The 20,548-nt window shown below is 43.7% G+C and overlaps 1 long non-coding RNA gene across 1 annotated transcript; it reads left to right on the top strand.

Annotated features, from left to right (window-relative positions):
* Positions 1-859: 859 nt before the first annotated feature.
* Positions 860-16,890, top strand: LOC135056659 (uncharacterized). Its single transcript, XR_010244038.1, has 5 exons — positions 860-964; positions 3,234-3,336; positions 4,364-4,405; positions 6,082-6,216; positions 16,704-16,890. It is a non-coding gene; the product is annotated as an uncharacterized LOC135056659 (long non-coding RNA).
* The last annotated feature ends 3,658 nt before the right edge of the window (positions 16,891-20,548 follow it).

Here is a 20,548-nt window from a genome sequence, read left to right as displayed (position 1 = left end):
GTAAAATAAGAGGCTGCACTCAGCGTCTTTCAAACAAAAACGTAACGTGTATTACAAGTGGTTCATCAATGTTTCGGGGACCCCCGTCCCCTTCTTCAGGATGGGGGTCCCCGAAACTTTGATGATCCACATGTAATACACATTACCTTGCTGTTTGAAAGACGCCGAGTGCAGGTAAAAACACACGTGTGTATATCAGTCACCACCAAAAAAAGAATTAAATCCTTCCCAATGCAGGAAAACAGAACCAGGGGTGCACTCATCAGTCTTCAGAATGCAGCTTTTATTCAATCCATCAGGGCAATAAATCAATGTTTTGGTACTACATATGGACCTTTGTCAGATGTCCAGATGTAGTACCGAAATGTTGATGCTTTTTATTGCCCTGTCCTCATAGATTGAATAAAAGCTGCTTTATGAAGACTGGTAAGTGCACCCCTGGTTCTGTTTGTCTGCATTGGGAAGGATTTAATTCCTTTTTTGGTGGTGACACCCCAGCACCAGCCCAAATGGATAGGTGAGTGTGGACTTCACCTTTGGATTTTATATATATATATATATATATATATATATATATAGTAAAAGGTAAAAAAAAAAAAAGGCAGCGGCACTCCGTCAAAATCAATGGTCAAACGTGTATTAAATCACAAAAAACAATGGTCACATAACAACCAACGTTTCGGGATCCTGAGATCCCTTTGTCAAGGCGTGTGTGTGTGTGTGTGTGTGTATATATATATATATTTCTTTTTGCCCTGTGTGTGTGTATATATATATATATATATATATATATATATATATGGCCTAATCAAGTTGCAAACAGTTTGAATATCCCCGTCGTTGTTTTACTTCCATCATGAGAAACTCATTGCTGTAATACTTTTATTTCCTACAGTTAGAGGAAAATCCTATAGTGAAAAGAACAGAGATCTCGGCAAGTAATGTCACCATTTACTTGGACAAGGTAAGGAATGTATCAGTCTATTCAAATACATGGCTGTATATTTACACATCAAGCAATCGGTTTCCATGGAAACAAATCAACTGCAAATCCATAAAATATACTGTAAGAGAAGCCTGTAGCCTCTTAAACATTTTCTGGTCAAATTACTTTCTTTCATTATGTAGCATAATTCCATCCTATGGAGGTAAGAATGTGTCCATTTGTCGCAAAAACATAAACATGTCTTATCCATGAAATATACTAAATTGGGATATGGTGGGTTAGGTGATAGACAATAATAATGTATGAAGTCTACCACTGGATCTGATCCATACGGGTGCATACATTTGCCAACCATTCTGCCATCCAACCAGTTTCATAGATACAATATGTTGTGTGGAATTAACATCAAGGAAAAGAGTACTGTAGCATATTTGCCAAATAAATACAGATGTTCTTGATGACTGAGCTTTGGAGTTCCCCATCCCTTATCAGCAAGCAAACTGAAGCTGTTCCCAATAAGAAACCAATCTACACATGATTCCATATTCTCTATACAATCTATCTCTTTGTGGTAGTGTCTCTTATATATACCCAATATATGGTCATGTTCCATGGAACCCCTCTGGGTCCTCTGAGCTAATGGCACCCTTGTGACTCAAGAACCTAAACACAGTGCTGTAACTAGACATTTTAGCGCTGTGTGCAAGAAACAGCATCGGCGTCCCCCCCCCATATATAAAATAGGGCCAGTGCGTGCCAAACATATAGTGGCGTTGCTTCATGGAGTAGGGGTAGGGGTGTGGCCTCAGAGCTCCCTTGTACACATTACAGCAGGCAGAGATCCCTTTTTACACATTACAGCAGGCAAAGTCCCCCTTTTTACACATTAGGCAGACAGAGTCCCCCTTTTTACACATTAGATAGACAGAGTACCCCTTTTTACATATTAGGTAGGCACACAGTCCCCATTTTTACACATTAGAAGACTGACGCAGTCCCCCTTTTCACACATTAGGCAGGCACAGTCTCCCTTTTCGCACATTAGGCAGGAACATCCCCCCTTTTACACATTAGGCAGACAGAGACTCCTTGTTTACACATTAAGACAGTCGCCTTTTTTACACATTAGAAAGACAGAGTCCCCCTGTTTACACATTAGCACAGTCTCCCTATTTCCCCATTAAGCAGGCACAGTCTCCCTTTTTTCACATTAGGCAGACAGAGTCCCCTTTTTACACATTAGGCACAGTCCCTTCTTTTTACACATGAGGCAGGCACAGTCCCCCTTTTTACACATTAGCCAGGCACAGTCTCCCTTTTTACACATTAGGCAGGCACAGTCTCCCTTTTTACATATGAGGCAGGCACAGTCCCCCTTTTTCCCCATTAAGCAGACACAGTCTCCCTTTTTACACATTAGGCAGGCACAGTCTCCCTTTTTACATATGAGGCAGGCACAGTCCCCCTTTTTCCCCATTAGGCACAGCCCCCCCTTTTTACACATGAGGCAGGCACAGTCCCCCTTTTTCCCCATTAGGCACAGCCCCCCCTTTTTACACATGAGGCAGGCACAGTCCCACTTTTTCCCCATTAGGCACAGCAACCCCTTTTTACAGATGAGGCAGGCACAGTCCCCCTTTTTACACATTAGGCACAGTCCTCGTTTTTACACATGAGGCAGGCACAGTCTCCCATTTTACACATCAGACAAGCAGAGTCTGAAAGAGAGACAAAGAGACAGAAAAAGTATTAAACTTACAAAGTCCCTCTCCAGACACTGTAAGACTGGAAGCGCCGGGCAGGAAGGGGAAGAGCGCATGAGAAGCACACATATCCTTTCTGCCTGCTGCTGTGAGTGGGCGGGGCTATGGAAACCACCTGACAGTGATACGGCTGAAGAGGGAGAGCTGTGAGGGGGCGGGGAGCTGCAGCTAGCGGCATCTTTTGCGCTGTGTGCCAGGCACCACTGGCCCGTAGGTAGTAACGGCCCTGCCAAAACACAGGAAACTCCAGTCCATAGAAAGGCACGAGTCTACATGTTATAGCCATGTAGTTTCACCCATGCATTGTTGCGTTCCACTGTTTAGTTACACCACCAGTAACGACCTTCAACTTGCTGTGTCTACATGTGCCACACCAACATGAGGCACACATTTAATTACCTTCTCTGCCCATTGCTGGTGTCTGCCTACTTATAACCAGGAACATGGCTTGACATTACGAAACGACATTTGCACTTTTTCTGGTTTCCAGATTGCCCTTAATGACATGCTCTGTTCATCCACAGCTCACTCACAAAGATGAACACTTTGTTTTTGTGCTGAATCAAGAAACGCATGTGACAAATCTGCACCCTGCAAACGTTGCAGTTTATGATTATTATGTTCCAGGTGGGTAGAAATACGCACATTATCGTACATGTATTTATTGCTTACATCATGGACAAAGTCTAGTTTCCGAAGTCTGACTTGTCACTTACCAGAAGTGTGTTAATTAGTAATAGGATGGCTTGTTGCATGTTTATCTTGATGAAGTTAGTTCTCAAAACCTATTTATATTTAATTACTTTGTTTTTCTCTAAAATTCACAAGCAGTAATCTATATCATACAAAAGTGAAGGTGTGTGATAGAATTCGTTGACATTCAGAATGTTGACATGGATGTGAGGATGACATGTTACATGTTGACCTTTCAATGTCGACATTGACAAAATGTTGACATTAAAATAATGTCGACATTATGAATTTCAACAGGCGGCATGTATGGCATGTGGCTGTCCATTCAAGAGGCAACTGTGCCTAATCTTATTCTTAACCATAAACCTAACTCTAATCCTAGTCTTAAACCTCTCCCTAACCCTATTCCTAACTGTAAACGTACCCCTAATTCTATTCTTAACATTAACCCTATCCCTAAACCTCACTCTAATCTTATCCCTAAACCTCACTCTAATCTTATCCCTAAACCTTACCCTAATGCTAACCCTAACTCCTATCCTAAACCTAAGCCTAAACCTATACCTAAACCTTACCCTAACGCTAACTCAAACTCCTATCCTAAACCTAATTCTAATCCTAACTCTAACCCTAACTCTAAACCGAACTCTAATTCTATCCTAACTCTAAACCAATCTCTAATCCTATCCCTAACCCTAAACCTAATCCTAATTCTATCCTTCCCTAAACCTAACTCTAATCCCATCCCCATCTCTAAACCTAACTGTAAAATAATTTTAATAGATGGCTGTTGAAATTCTATTGTCGACATTCACGATATCATCCTGATGGCTTGTGGATGTCAGCATTCTGTCTATGTCGAGTTTGTGAATGTCAATATTATGAATTTATACCAAGGTGAATTCTACCAATAACAAATTTCTCCATTTATCAAACTTATAATGCCTTTTTTCTGTTGTAGATGTACATGATGTAGAAGAATATAACTCTCCTTGTAATGCAAGTAAGGAAACTCTTTGAATGTTTCAATTTAGTGATATTACCTGTACTGAAGAAGATATGGGGGAATATAATTGGGTGCAATTTGAAACAAAATTTGTCAGTGATTTTGATTCCCAGAATGCTTGATTTATTATACTGTGATTATGGGGTGTAATAGTGTGTCACTGTCGATGTTTGGCCGCTGAAGATTGCCAATGTGTTGGGTTTGAACCCAGCTACATAATAAACACACATGCTAATTTGCTGTTTGAATTTGCTTGCAGTTTGCACTGTATATATATATATATATATATATAGTCAAAATCATAAGCACATATCGCACCGTGTGTAAACAGTTTGCAATACCGATGCACACTCCCACTGGTTTAGTATCACAAGAAAAAATAGAATGTGCAGACATTGCAATTTTGACTAGAAGGTGTACAATCTACTGTAGCTTCTAATATAGTCAAAATTGTACATAGCCAAAATTGTACCGTGTGTACATGCAATATTGGTGGATCTTGGCTCTGAGGAGTCAAGGGAAAACGCAAAGTCAAACTCGGCTTTTAGGCAGAATCGCACCTTAAAGCTTCGGTAGCAATGAGAATAAAATAGATGTGTATACGGTAAGTTTGACAAGTGTTTTATTTTTTATTTTTTAAGCATAACAACAAAATAGAGTAGTGTAAAAGTATTTTACATCAAATACTGTGATTCCCAATCAAAGTTTCATGGAATTGGGTCCACTTCATTTGATCCTGAGGTTCCATAAAACACGTAGCATTGGGGTCCTCTTTATTGTGGCTTCATAGGAGTCAGCGCCCTTGTGCGGTCCTCTCTCATCTCATGGTGTCCTGCCTGCTAGCTATATGGGACTTTGAAAATAGACAGTTTGATTTGGCCCCACATCCGTCTCTCCTGATTCCATTATTTCATAACCCGGCCTTCCCCCCTGGTATGTGTAGGTCCTCTTTAACTAACTGGCACAGGGGCAATATATCCTTTATTAACAATATTACTCCTGATGCTTCCTTTCCGCAGTTCGCAGATTTTCATGATGGAATGGTAATTCCAACCACTGATTTCTTTCGCTACCTGCAAATTAGACACTTCCACTCCACAATCACCTCAACTCTCCTTAATAGAACTCTATCCTATTTTGAATATATAAGCTAGAAACATTCCAACACTAAGGGCTTAATCTCCGACATCTATGCCTTGCTAAGTGACGACTCTACCCTGCCCCCCCCCCCCACCCCCCACAGCACTACTGTGTATGCATGATCTACTGACCATACATGTGCAGAGGCCATGGAGAGGGGGATTTGGAGGAGCCCTCTCCCAGCAATATTTGTAGAATGTAGACCATAGGCTGCAGAGGATAATGCCATCTTCAGATGGTGTTAGCTGCCGTGCCAAACTGGTAACAGCTTTGCAGTCTCCTGCTCTCGGAAATGGAGTGACTGTACATATATTTCTGCTGCAATTCCTCCTTCATACATTAGGGGTAATATTTGATATTAGCTGGTATTCACCCAAAAATATTTTTTTCCAGGTATATGCTGCAACTATTGAATGATAAATCGGCCCCTTTGTGTACATTATATAAACTGAATCTATGACTTGTGAATAGTATCTGTGAAGTTCCAAGGCTTTTATACAGTATTAGCAATGACACCCATGTATCTCTCCCAGTGACAGGTCACTGCAAAGTCGGTGTCTCCCAGAGGTCAGATTGTGGGCATCCAGGTATTACCAAGGAGGAGTGTGAGCAGAAAGGCTGCTGCTACGATTCCAGTATTGCTCAGTCCAAGTGGTGTTTCTTCCAAGGTTTGTCTATAAGTTATATAAGACATTCTTATCATCCCTGTCCCAAAATCCTAATCTTCTGCTCCTCTGGTTGACATGTTTCATTACTATCAGGAATGGGCAGTTTGGTTTTTACAAATAAAACTTAGGGGATCTGGGCAGAACCAAGTCCTGGCTCGGATCACTTTTGGATAGCCAAGTGAACTGAGTCCTGAATTAGGTCTTCCCTGGAGTTTGGAACTTGGATTTAAAAACTGAATCATGAGGTATGAATCGCATGTAAGTCTGTCACTATTATAGGTGATCTTTCACACAGGAGAGTGTATGGTGAGGTGGTAATACTTCACTGAAATGACTGGGAATTAATGTTTTCATTTTATTAATACTAGAAGAACAAAAACACATCCAATAAAACAATGATTCAACAGGTATAAGCGCTTAGTGTAGTTCACACATATATAGAGACAAGTGTTATTATAGTCCAATAATACTTATATGTCTGGTTGGTGGCAACTGATTGTCAATTCTGACGTCAGTTGGATGGTCATATGGATCTCGCAAAGTCAATGCAGATAAAAACAAGAACAAAAAAATCATCATGGTATAGTGCGTCACCAGAAATGGACACCACCAAGAAGCAGCTAGATAAATGTTAAGTTGAATATGATTATTAAGTTGAATCTGATTGGGTGCTATGGGCAACATCTCCACTTCTAAAAACTCACACCTTAGTAAATATTCCCCATTGTCTATATTTGTAAGAATAGAACACTGCGTACCCCTCTCATGTGGTCACACATAGAAACTAACCAAAGGGCCCTTGTAAAATAGCCATCGACCCATTGCATATTGTGTATTTCATAATGTAAAAATAGATGATCCTGTGAGAGTGAACTTCCCAAAGAGGACTCACTTCCCAAAGAAACCCAGATATGAGGATTAAAGCTGTGCGCAGAATGAGTATGATACACTTCTTTCTCCTGGAATAATCAATGTGGGTGAATTGCTGATTTTCTGAACCTCATCTGACTGGAGAGAGAGAATAGTTTAAAGGTACCTTTATGTGTAGACCTTCCTGCATAATACTGTGAGTGGGGTACGCAGTGTTCTATTCTCACAAATAGAGACAATATCTGAGCTCTTCTTGGTGGTGTCTATTTCTGGTGATTATAGTCATACTACACAATGATGGTTTATTGTTCTTGTTTTTATCTGCATTGACTTTGCGAGATCCATTTGACCATCTAACTGAAGACATCAGAATCGACAATCAAATACCACCAATCGGACATATAAGTATTATTGGACTATAATGACACTTAACCTTATATATGTGTGAACCACACTGAGTGCTTATACCTGTTGAATCATTGTTTTATTGGTCTATTTATAATGGTAAGGTGGCCCTTGTTTTTTCAGGTAGTTGCATATGTGTTTTGGTGCCTTGGGTATCTGGGTACTTATTCCTACTGACTTTTATCAATTTTTAGAGAAAACCAAATCCAAACCACTGAGTAATGGTTTGCAAAACCAAAACATGATGATTAAAATAAAAAACAAAGGTGTCTGTGCATATATCTATCTATAATTTATAATCTGTTATTTCATTGCTAAACCTCTGTTTGGAGCAATTTATTGTCGAGTTACATTTACTGAAGTAGACAAAGGGGGGAGGGGGAGACTCTGGGGCACACTACCTGTTTTAAAATATAACTTTTAATAGATTAATTGAAAAAATTAATTGTAGAGGAAAACTTTTTTTATAGGTTTTTCACATATAAAAACCCGCAATAAGGAAAACATGTGGGTATATAAACGCTCACAGTGAAAATATGAAGAAAAATATCTAATTCACCAATATATGGCTGAAATGACAATGTGTAATAATCATGTATTAAAACAGAATATCGTCCCTTGACAATCGCTGTGCTCTGAATGCTGTGTGTAATATTAAATTAATCAAGCGTATTCACTGAAATTTATCCTGTAAAGAAATTTGCCTTAATTCTGAAACCATGTAAGATAGATAAGGATACATTCAAATAGTAGCAAGTTTCTAGTATGTATCAACAATATCTATGAACAATAAATATTCATTCTGTATAATTAGAAAAGTTAATTCGCAACAATGATACCAATGGGGTCATGTGACTCCAGGAAAAAGGCTGTCAGTAGGTTCCAATTTGTTTCACAAGAATAAAAATAATAACAATGCTGGTGAAGTATATCTAATAATAATACTCTCAATAGAAAACAGTGACATCCGTGATCCATTCCCATATGGTTACAGCAATATAGAAAAATATTTGCACAGAAATGAGCAAATTCCTAACTGACACCAGTAATGCTATTCTATTGGCACTATCGTGCCGCAGGTACAGGTAATAACCAGTCAAGTAATTCATATTATAGATAATGATTAAATAGATCAAGAACCCCCAATGATTTGCGGTTCAGTCGTGCAGCTGCTCCTCGGACATCTGCATTAGCGTCGAATGTCCGGGGAAGCGTGCCACTGTGTTGCAAATTAGACGGGAGAAGTATAGTTTCTGCTTTTGAGCCCGTTCTTCCCCTACACTCCTGACAGCGCAGGAATAAAAAGAGGAGACGGATCCAATGAGAGAACTTAAAACATAAGTGATTCAGAATAATATAAGTGATCAGCGCAGACACAGATTTTGAAACCCTCTGCTGCTGCCAGGTGTATGTGATGATGCTACAGTGAACACCGGTGAGCACGCTGGTATTCAAAGCTGGACTCTGCTAAGAAAGAAAAGATAGCTGGAGGCAGCGTCAGGCAATCAGCGTGTCCCCTGATACCGGAGCATTGCAGGGACTTGTCACTGCTGTACTCCCACGCTGTCTACCCATTGTGAACCGGTGAACCTGTTTGCTGATAAGTGGATGGAGTAAGGAAAAAGTCAGAGGACTGTCATGTACAGCAGGGACGGAGAACGGGGTAACCGCTAGTGCATAGCGGGACCCCAAACGTTCCCTTACATTTACTGTATTCAGGTTTCACTGTTAGTATCTATATTCCTTACACAGTTCTGTGGGCTCTCTCTCTGGTAGTATTATTATTATTATTATTATTATTTTCTCTATCGTCCTAGTGGATGCTGGGGTTCCTGAAAGGACCATGGGGAATAGCGGCTCCGCAGGAGACAGGGCACAAAAAGTAAAGCTTTACGATCAGGTGGTGTGTACTGGCTCCTCCCCCTATGACCCTCCTCCAAGCCTCAGTTAGATTTTTGTGCCCGGCCGAGAAGGGTGCAATCTAGGTGGCTCTCCTAAAGAGCTGCTTAGAAAAGTTTAGCTTAGGTTTTTTATTTTACAGTGAGTCCTGCTGGCAACAGGATCACTGCAACGAGGGACTTAGGGGAGAAGAAGTGAACTCACCTGCGTGCAGGATGGATTGGCTTCTTGGCTACTGGACATTAGCTCCAGAGGGACGATCACAGGTACAGCCTGGATGGTCACCGGAGCCTCGCCGCCGGCCCCCTTGCAGATGCTGAAACGAGAAGAGGTCCAGAATCGGCGGCAGAAGACTCCTCAGTCTTCTTAAGGTAGCGCACAGCACTGCAGCTGTGCGCCATTTTCCTCTCAGCACACTTCACACGGCAGTCACTGAGGGTGCAGGGCGCTGGGAGGGGGGCGCCCTGGGAGGCAAATGAAAACCTTTTTTGGCTAAAAATACCTCACATATAGCCTCCGGGGGCTATATGGAGATATTTAACCCCTGCCAGAATCCACTAAAGAGCGGGAGACGAGCCCGCCGAAAAAGGGGCGGGGCCTATCTCCTCAGCACACAGCGCCATTTTCCTCACACAGCTCCGCTGGTCAGGAAGGCTCCCAGGCTCTCCCCTGCACTGCACTACAGAAACAGGGTAAAACAAGAGAGGGGGGGCAAAATTGTGGCAAAACTATATTATTAAAGCAGCTATACAGGGAGCACTTATTATAAGGCTATCCCTGTCATATATAGCGCTTTTGGTGTGTGCTGGCAAACTCTCCCTCTGTCTCCCCAAAGGGCTAGTGGGGTCCTGTCTTCGTTAAGAGCATTCCCTGTGTGTCTGCTGTGTGTCGGTACGTGTGTGTCGACATGTATGAGGACGATATTGGTGTGGAGGCGGAGCAATTGCCAAATATGGGGATGTCACCTCCTAGGGGGTCGACACCAGAATGGATGCCTTTATTTATGGAATTACGGGATAGTGTCAACACGCTAAAGCAGTCGTTTGACGACATGAGACGGCCGGACAATCAATTAGTGCCTGTCCAGGCGCCTCAAACACCGTCAGGGGCTGTAAAACGCCCTTTGCCTCAGTCGGTCGACACAGACCCAGACACAGGCACTGATTCCAGTGGCGACGGTGACGAATCAACCGTATTTTCTAGTAGGGCCACACGTTATATGATTTTGGCAATGAAGGAGGCGTTACATATTGCTGATACTACAGGTACCACAAAACAGGGTATCATGTGGGGTGTGAAAAAACTACCTATAGTTTTTCCTGAATCAGATGAATTAAATGAGGTGTGTGATGAAGCGTGGGTTGCCCCCGATAAAAAAATGCTAATTTCAAAGAAGTTATTGGCTTTATACCCTTTCCCGCCAGAGTTTAGGGCGCGCTGGGAAACACCTCCTAGGGTGGACAAGGCGCTCACACGCTTATCAAAACAAGTGGCGTTACCCTCTCCTGAGACGGCCGCACTTAAAGATCCAGCAGATAGGAGGATGGAAAATATCCAAAAAAGTATATACACACATACAGGTGTTATACTACGACCAGCTATAGCGACAGCCTGGATGTGCAGTGCTGGGGTAGCTTGGTCAGAGTCCCTGATTGAAAATATTGATACCCTGGATAGGGACAATGTTTTACTGTCTTTAGAGCAAATAAAGGATGCATTTCTTTATATGCGTGATGCACAGAGGGATATCTGCACACTGGCATCACGGGTAAGTGCTATGTCCATTTCGGCCAGAAGAAGTTTATGGACGCGACAGTGGTCAGGCGATGCGGACTCAAAACGGCATATGGAAGTTTTGCCGTATAAAGGGGAGGAGTTATTTGGTGTCGGTCTATCGGATTTGGTGGCCACGGCTACAGCCGGGAAATCCACCTTTTTACCTCAAGTCACTCCCCAACAGAAAAAGACACCGACTTTTCAACCGCAGCCCTTTCGTTCCTTTAAAAACAAGAGAGCAAAGGGATATTCATATCTGCCACGAGGCAGAGGAAGGGGGAAGAGACAGCAACAGGCAGCTCCTTCCCAGGAACAGAAGCCCTCCCCCGCTTCTACAAAAGCCTCAGCATGACGCTGGGGCTTCTCAAGCGGACTCGGGGGCGGTGGGGGGTCGTCTCAAGAATTTCAGCGCGCAGTGGGCTCACTCGCAGGTAGATCCCTGGATCCTGCAGATAATATCTCAGGGGTACAGGTTGGAACTAGAGACGGATCCACCTCGCCGTTTCCTGAAGTCTGCTTTACCAACGTCCCCCTCCGACAGGGTGACGTCTTGGAAGCCATTCACAAGCTGTACTCTCAGCAGGTGATAGTCAAGGTACCCCTTTTACAACAAGGAAAGGGGTATTATTCCACTCTATTTGTGGTACCGAAGCCGGATGGCTCGGTAAGACCTATTCTAAATCTGAAATCCTTGAACCTGTACATAAAGAAGTTCAAGTTCAAGATGGAGTCACTCAGAGCAGTGATAGCGAACCTGGAAGAAGGGGACTTTATGGTATCCTTGGACATCAAGGATGCGTATCTCCACGTTCCAATTTACCCCTCACACCAGGGGTACCTCAGGTTCGTCGTACAGAACTGTCACTATCAGTTTCAGACGCTGCCGTTCGGATTGTCCACGGCACCTCGGGTCTTTACCAAGGTAATGGCCGAGATGATGATTCTTCTTCGAAGAAAAGGCGTATTAATTATCCCATACTTGGACGATCTCCTAATAAGGGCAAGGTCCAGAGAACAGCTAGAGATGGGATTAGCACTGTCTCAAGAAGTGCTAAAACAGCACGGGTGGATTCTGAATATTCCAAAATCCCAGTTAATTCCGACAACACGTCTGCTGTTCCTAGGGATGATTCTGGACACGGTTCAGAAAAAGGTTTTTTCTCCCGGAGGAAAAAGCCAAGGAGTTATCCGAGCTTGTCAGGAACCTCCTAAAACCAGGAAAGGTGTCTGTACATCAATGCACAAGAGTCCTGGGAAAAATGGTGGCTTCTTACGAAGCAATTCCATTCGGCAGATTCCACGCAAGAATTTTCCAGAGGGATCTGTTGGACAAATGGTCAGGGTCGCATCTTCAGATGCACCAGCGGATAACCCTGTCTCCAAGGACAAGGGTATCTCTTCTGTGGTGGTTGCAGAGTGCTCATCTATTGGAGGGCCGCAGATTCGGCATACAGGATTGGATCCTGGTGACCACGGACGCCAGCCTGAGAGGCTGGGGAGCAGTCACACAAGGAAGAAACTTCCAGGGCGTGTGGTCGAGCCTGGAAACGTCTCTTCACATAAACATTCTGGAACTAAGAGCAATCTACAATGCTCTAAGCCAGGCAGAACCTCTGCTTCAAGGAAAACCGGTGTTGATCCAGTCGGACAACATCACGGCAGTCGCCCATGTGAACAGATAGGGCGGCACAAGAAGCAGGAGTGCAATGGCAGAAGCTACAAGGATTCTTCGCTGGGCAGAGAATCATGTGATAGCACTGTCAGCAGTGTTCATCCCGGGAGTGGACAACTGGGAAGCAGACTTCCTCAGCAGACACGACCTTCACCCGGGAGAGTGGGGACTTCATCCAGAAGTTTTCCACATGCTGGTAACCCGTTGGGAAAGACCAATGGTGGACATGATGGCATCTCGCCTCAACAAAAAACTGGACAGGTATTGCGCCAGGTCAAGAGATCCGCAGGCAATAGCTGTGGACGGGCTGGTAACGCCTTGGGTGTACCAGTCGGTGTATGTGTTTCCTCCTCTGCCTCTCATACCAAAAGTATTGAGAATTATACGGCAAAGAGGCGTAAGAACGATACTAGTGGTTCCGGATTGGCCAAGAAGGACTTGGTACCCGGAACTTCAAGAGATGATCACGGAAGATCCGTGGCCTCTACCTCTGAGAAGGGACTTGCTTCAGCAGGGTCCCTGTCTGTTTCAAGACTTACCGCGGCTGCGTTTGACGGCATGGCGGTTGAACGCCGGATCCTAAAGGAAAAAAGCATGCCGGAAGAAGTCATTCCTACTTTGATTAAAGCAAGGAAGGAAGTAACCGCGCAACATTATCACCGCATTTGGCGAAAATATGTTGCGTGGTGCGAGGATCGGAGTGCTCCGACGGAGGAATTTCAACTGGGTCGATTCCTACATTTCCTGCAATCAGGATTGTCTATGGGTCTCAAATTGGGATCTATTAAGGTTCAAATTTCGGCCCTGTCGATTTTCTTCCAAAAAGAATTGGCTTCAGTTCCTGAAGTCCAGACTTTTGTTAAGGGAGTGCTGCATATACAGCCCCCTGTGGTGCCTCCAGTGGCACCGTGGGATCTCAATGTTGTTTTGGACTTTCTCAAATCTCATTGGTTTGAACCACTAAAAACTGTGGATTTGAAATATCTCACATGGAAAGTGACCATGCTACTAGCCCTGGCTTCGGCCAGGAGAGTGTCAGAACTGGCAGCTTTATCTTACAAAAGCCCATATCTGATTTTCCATTCGGACAGGGCAGAACTGCGGACTCGTCCGCATTTTCTCCCTAAGGTGGTGTCAGCATTTCATCTGAACCAACCTATTGTAGTGCCTGCGGCTACAAGCGACTTGGAGGACTCCAAGTTGTTGGACGTTGTCAGAGCTTTAAAAATATACATTTCAAGGACAGCTGGAGTCAGGAAATCTGACTCGCTGTTTATACTATATGCTCCCAACAAGTTGGGCGCTCCAGCGTCTAAGCCGACTATTGCTAGCTGGATTTGTAGTACGATTCAGCTTGCACATTCTGTGGCAGGCCTGCCACAGCCAAAATCGGTAAAAGCCCACTCCACAAGGAAGGTGGGTTCTTCTTGGGCGGCTGCCCGAGGGGTCTCGGCATTACAACTCTGCCGAGCGGCTACGTGGTCGGGGGAGAACACGTTTGTAAAATTCTACAAATTTGATACCCTGGCTAAGGAGGACCTGGAGTTCTCTCATTCGGTGCTGCAGAGTCATCCGCACTCTCCCGCCCGTTTGGGAGCTTTGGTATAATCCCCATGGTCCTTTCAGGAACCCCAGCATCCACTAGGACGATAGAGAAAATAAGAATTTACTTACCGATAATTCTATTTCTCGGAGTCCGTAGTGGATGCTGGGCGCCCATCCCAAGTGCGGATTATCTGCATTACTTGTACATAGTTACAAAAATCGGGTTATTATTGTTGTGAGCCATCTTTTCAGAGGCTCCGCTGTTATCATACTGTTAACTGGGTTTAGATCACAGGTTGTACGGTGTGATTGGTGTGGCTGGTATGAGTCTTACCCGGGATTCATAAATCCTTCCTTATTGTGTACGCTCGTCCGGGCACAGTACCTAACTGAGGCTTGGAGGAGGGTCATAGGGGGAGGAGCCAGTACACACCACCTGATCGTAAAGCTTTACTTTTTGTGCCCTGTCTCCTGCGGAGCCGCTATTCCCCATGGTCCTTTCAGGAACCCCAGCATCCACTACGGACTCCGAGAAATAGAATTATCGGTAAGTAAATTCTTATTATTATTTATATATTAATAATGGAAGGACAACTTTTATGAGCAAATTTTTTCTATGATGCTGTTGTCTGAGCATGGCACATCTTCTATCAAATTAAAGATCTTGGTCCATAGATTTGCAGAAATAAATTTATATCGACATTGTAATTGGTTGCTGCATTTCAGAGTTATGTGGCAAAACGTCTGTTTGCCATTTGCAATGCATAAACATTGTGCTCTAGAAAATGTGACAGTTGGTGAACTCTCCCTGTGCACCTGCTGGCTGACCTAACACATGTGACTTGCTGGGTGGTCTGGAAACCGTGACAGTTATATGCAGCCACTCACTAAGCAGAGGTTTTTTCGAAATTCGACTAAGGTGAAAACCGAGCACATCAGCTAGTTATTATTATTAATAATAGTATTATTATTATTATTATTATTATTATTATCAAGAAGAATAAATAGTATGCTTAAATTTGAGTTGCATTACTAACTGGAGAACTGGAAAGCTAGTATTTTGGGCACCCGGGGTAAGGCAGTAATTTAGCACGAAAAAAATAAAAACAAATAAATAAATTAATTAAATTAAACAAATAAATAAAAATGTAAAAAAAATCCAAACTATGCCACAGTAGTGCAACCTTATGGTGTGTACATACGGTGAGATATTTTCTTACAATTTTGACTATATAGTCAAAATTGTAAGAAAAGTTAGTGCAGATTGCAAGGTGAAAGTCACCTTGCGATCCCGATTCGATGCCGATGCGCGGTCCTGCGCGGTCGGCATCGCAAGAATAGATAGACTGTGCAGGCAAGTCAATTTTGACTATCTCTATAGAACAGATAGTCAAAATTGACACTTAGCCAAAATCGCACATAGTCAGTATCGCAAGCACATAATGAGTGTGCTTGCTATACTATGTGCTGACCTAGCCCCTGTAGCATAGTGAGAATCGGGGATAGCCCGAATCTCACCGTGTGTATGGGCCATTATTCTCACTACACTGCACAGTAACCCTCATTGACATTACTCCGACCTACAGGGGAGAGAGATGGGAGAGGCGAGGGCTAGAGGAGAAGGAGAGAGAGAGAGAAGAGAGGGGAAGAGATAGATGGGAGAATGTGAAAATTAAATAAAATAAACGCTATTCTTTATTATGGAATACAGCTGCGTATCAGACACAGTGCCATCCAGATTGTTCTAAAGTCTTTAATGTCCAAAAGGTCAGCACAGTGTCACTCTATACAGTAGGGACCTACACTGAGGCAGGTGTCAGGATATCTTTTAGGGCCCCCCTTATTCCAGAGACCCCCTAATCCCAGGGCCTATGTCCCATTAAAGTGAGTGCAGATAATCTGTGTGGAATTCAATGAAAAGTCTGAGTGTGGACAATGTAAGTGGCAGCATCCCACTAGAGGTCACTCTCCACTTACCAAGTGTGTAGACAGTTTGTTCCAGAGAGAGCTTTGCTTCTAAAGGGAGAAATAGCTGATGGCATGCGTGGAGCAATCTTCCCTTTGATGTCACTGGAGCTCGATGACTGCTCTCACCCTCTGCCCGGATCTTGCACTCAGTTTGTGCAGAGGATTGCTGGACAGAGTTGGCACCCCCTGAAATCTGGTGCCCGGGGCACATGGCCCCCTTAGCCCCCCACTAGTTGCGGCCATGTGGAAAGCCACAGATTCTATACTGTACTTCTGGTCTTACATGTCTAAATGTTGTGAAAGCATTGTGCAGTTATAACATAATACTCTGATTTATCTCTTTCTGTAACAGGATTTGAAAAAGAAGAATCTCACTAATAAAGAATCTATCTGAAGACATCACACACTGTGTCCTCTGTGACAACGAATACTTACACTCTACTCACAAGTAGCAGACAGGAAAATAACTCCATCATGGACCCAGGATAAAGGATTCTGTTTCCTGTAATGCAACATTCAATAAACAATACACAGTGTAATCTTGTGTGTGGATTTTTTGTGTGATAAAGTTTATTAAATAAATGCATATATTAGTTATTGTATTATAAGGTGTCACAAACTAGCCTGCCCCCAGACACTTCATTCTAGGGCAAGGGCCTGTGATGTTGGTTATGTCAGCACTCACTGTTAATAACACAAGTTAACTGCCAAGTGCAAGAGTTCCTTCAGCGGTCTGGCACCAAGTAGCCCTGCGTTTCTACATAGACAGTTATTTATGTTTCATACTTCATTTCACATAGAAATGTAACTTGGGCCTCTCAGGCTTTTAGTGTCATCAAAGAACATTCTTATGGCTCTACAACTCCCTGATCAAACCCCTCCTTCCTTGGTAAATGTCAACAAAGATTGCGGTGATGTGCTTGCTCATGGCCCTTTTTTGTTCTTCCAACACAGGGGCCTCCCTATCAAACAAGCAGGGTTGTGTAATTACCTGCTTGGCGGCTAAGAAACTGTGACTTGTCACTCCTCTGTGCAGTTGTATGGATTTATTAGGAAGGAAATTCTCCTGTCAAATGTCTCTCAGATCCCTTAACCAAGTCGGCATCACTGGCCATATAACTGGCTGAGTACGGGGCTACTGTAGGTGAGAAATTGTTCTGAACATGTGACCTCATACTGTGAGGACTAAATATTATTTTGTTATCTGGGATGGAAGAGAGCAAGCCAACTCTCTACTGCTTCCCTTCACTGATAATTACCTGGCTTGCTAAATACAGTCTTTCCTTACATGCACACAGAATAGCAATTGGCATACAGTTTGAAAAATACCATACAGAACAGTGGTGTAATGAGGGTGGGACAAGCGGGGCACGTGCCCTGGGTGCCAGGACAGCTTCAGGGCAGAGGGGGCATTATCCGGAGCACCGGCCATGGGAAGCGGGGAACCGACTGTGGAAGCCATGGCATGGACCTTTGAGAGGAATGCAGCAGGCAAGCTAGTGAGAAGAAGCTGAGGCTGCTGGACTGAGCAGCGGTGTGTGTGGGGAGGGGGGCGTGCCACAAACCACACCCCCTCTCGGTTGGCCATACACCCTTTTTGGGAGTGCGCATCACAAGTAATTTGTTTTTTTAATGTGTGCTGGGGGTGGGGAACCATTTTTTCAACATGCCCTGGGTGCTGAAAGCCCTCATTACGCCTCTGATACAGAATATAAATTGGTAGAACATACAATTTAAACAATACCATATTTTCATACAGAATACAATTTGACAGGATATACATTTTCAAAACTACCATATCTTGGGAGGGCCTAACGTGAGTAGTCATGACATCAGGCATTCTAAGCCATGGTACTTACATTATATTAATTCCAAATAAATTCTGTAAAAGTCACTCTTTGCATAAGGTAGCAGATGCACCTTTCTAAGTGATTGAATTACCTGTTAAATGTAGGTAATAGTTGAAGAACCAAATATAAAAATATAAACTGATAAAATAGCATTTTAGAAATTCGAAAAAACATACGAAAGGCCCCAAGAAGTATTAGCCACGGTAGGCAGGTAATCCCCCCCCCCCCCCCCCCCGCTTCTAGTGATTAACATGCAATAGAAGGCTAGAAGGACCAGTCTCATGTATGATATAGAAACATATATAGAATTTGAAGAAATATACAAGTGACTTGGACCATCTAGTCTGCCCCTTAAATTTCCTACTGTATATCACAAAACTTAACATGGCTTCCATCTAGACCTCTAGGTAGTTTTGGGTGCAATAAATCTATTTGTTTCACGTGCAGTTATATGAGAAGAGGATCAACCTGTTATGCACACCAGTGCCTGCAGGAATGTACTGGTGTCTGAACGGAGAGGGATGCAAAACAAATGAACTCACAGACAGACTGGGGAATATGACATTACGTACACAGAAGGTGATAGGGTAACAAAATAAACACAAAGTGAACAGAGAAGCCCAGAGGCTAAGAAACTGGGTGTCTCCCTAGTATTAGGAATGCTCAGATGGAAAGAACTGAGATGTTGTGTTTTAATACGTAGAGAACCCGAAATGCTGTTGCTAAGGGCAATAGCAAAACCCTAAAAGGGTTACCAATGGGTGTGGCAGTAAACTCCTTGGTCAGAGATGGAATGATAGACACATGGAGAGTCTCCACAATCCTAGTCCTCACTTGCAGTGCACTGGTTCAGCTTACTGCCACTAAACTGACACCTGAACACCTTGCACAGTGAGAAAGGATTTTGGCAGGCAAGTCTGAGAATACAGCCGCAAACTTGCTAAGTTCACAGAGTAGCAAAAGAACCCCAGCAAGTTAAACAACTGACTCCAGTCTTACTGCTATGTCTGGATTGGCAGAGTGTAGTACCAAATACCAAGGCCTATTTGCAGTAAGCAACAAACAAATACAAAGTTACACAGTACTGGCTAACTTTCAGGAACTTACTAACCAACAAAGATTCAGCAGCATCTGCTTAACCTGAGAAGAGGGTTTATATAGCAGGTGCTGTCCACGCCCCACTCAGACCTCACAGACTGTGAGCACAAAAACCAGCACCAGATCCCCTGCCGTGCACAAAGCCTGTAACCACTACACAGCAAAAGACCCGAACCGGATTATCAGCTGCGCTCAGGTTACTCCGCTAGCACTTGTCTCCCGGTTGCCATGACGACGTGGCAGCACAGGGCAGGAGACCCTAACAGTACCCCACTCTGACGAGGTGTCAAAGAACCCCTACCACCGGGTTTATCGGGGAACTGCAAGAAGAAAGAGCGTATCAGTCTGGGGGCATGAAGATCACAACTGCGCACCCACGACCGCTCCTCCTGGCCATACCCCTTCCAGTGCACCAAAAATGACAGCCGACTCCGAACCATCTTGGAGTCAAGAATCCTTTCAACAACAAACTCCCTCTGGCCACGTATCAGAAGAGGAAAAGGTCTTCCACTGGAAGAAGGATTACTAATCGCCCGTTTTAAAAGGGAACAATGAAATGTTTTATTGATACCCAAAGAACGGGGCAGATCTAACTGAAATGCCACCAGATTGATAACCCTAGTGATCTTATAAGGGCCGATGAACCGGGGGCCTAACTTATGAGATGGCTGTCTCAACTTCAAATTCTTGGTAGAAAACCAGACGAAGTCTCCTAATTTGAAGCTGCAGTGTCTTTTCCACTTATCAAAAACCCTTTTGGTCACTAATGACACAGACACAAGGGCTTTCTTCACTTTCCTCCAAATACCCCTAAGGACCGAAACCACAGAGGAACCACCAGGCGTGGAGTCCAGGGGGTCAAAAAAATTGGCCTTAGGATGATGCCCATACACACAAAGGAAGGGAGAGATCCCTGTAGCAGAGTGAGCCGCGTTGTTATAGGCAAACTCCGCCATGGACAGATGAGCAACCCAGTCAGTCTGACACTTGGAGACATAACACCTGAGGAACTGCTCCAAGGACTGGTTCACCCTTTCAGTCTGCCCATTAGACTGCGGATGGTAGCCTGACGACAAGCTGACAGAAATCTGGAGATCGGAACAAAATGCCCTCCAGAATTTGGCCACAAACTGGGATCCGCGGTCAGAGACCACATCAAGTGGCAACCCGTGGAGGTGCACAACATGCAGCATAAATAATTCAGTCAGGCGTCTGGCCGATGGCAGCCCAACCAGTGGAACGAAGTGCG

Source organism: Pseudophryne corroboree, chromosome 3 (genome assembly GCF_028390025.1).
Source record: "Pseudophryne corroboree isolate aPseCor3 chromosome 3, aPseCor3.hap2, whole genome shotgun sequence".
Taxonomy (NCBI): Eukaryota; Metazoa; Chordata; class Amphibia; order Anura; family Myobatrachidae; genus Pseudophryne; species Pseudophryne corroboree.
This window is presented reverse-complemented; position numbering and strand designations above follow the sequence as displayed.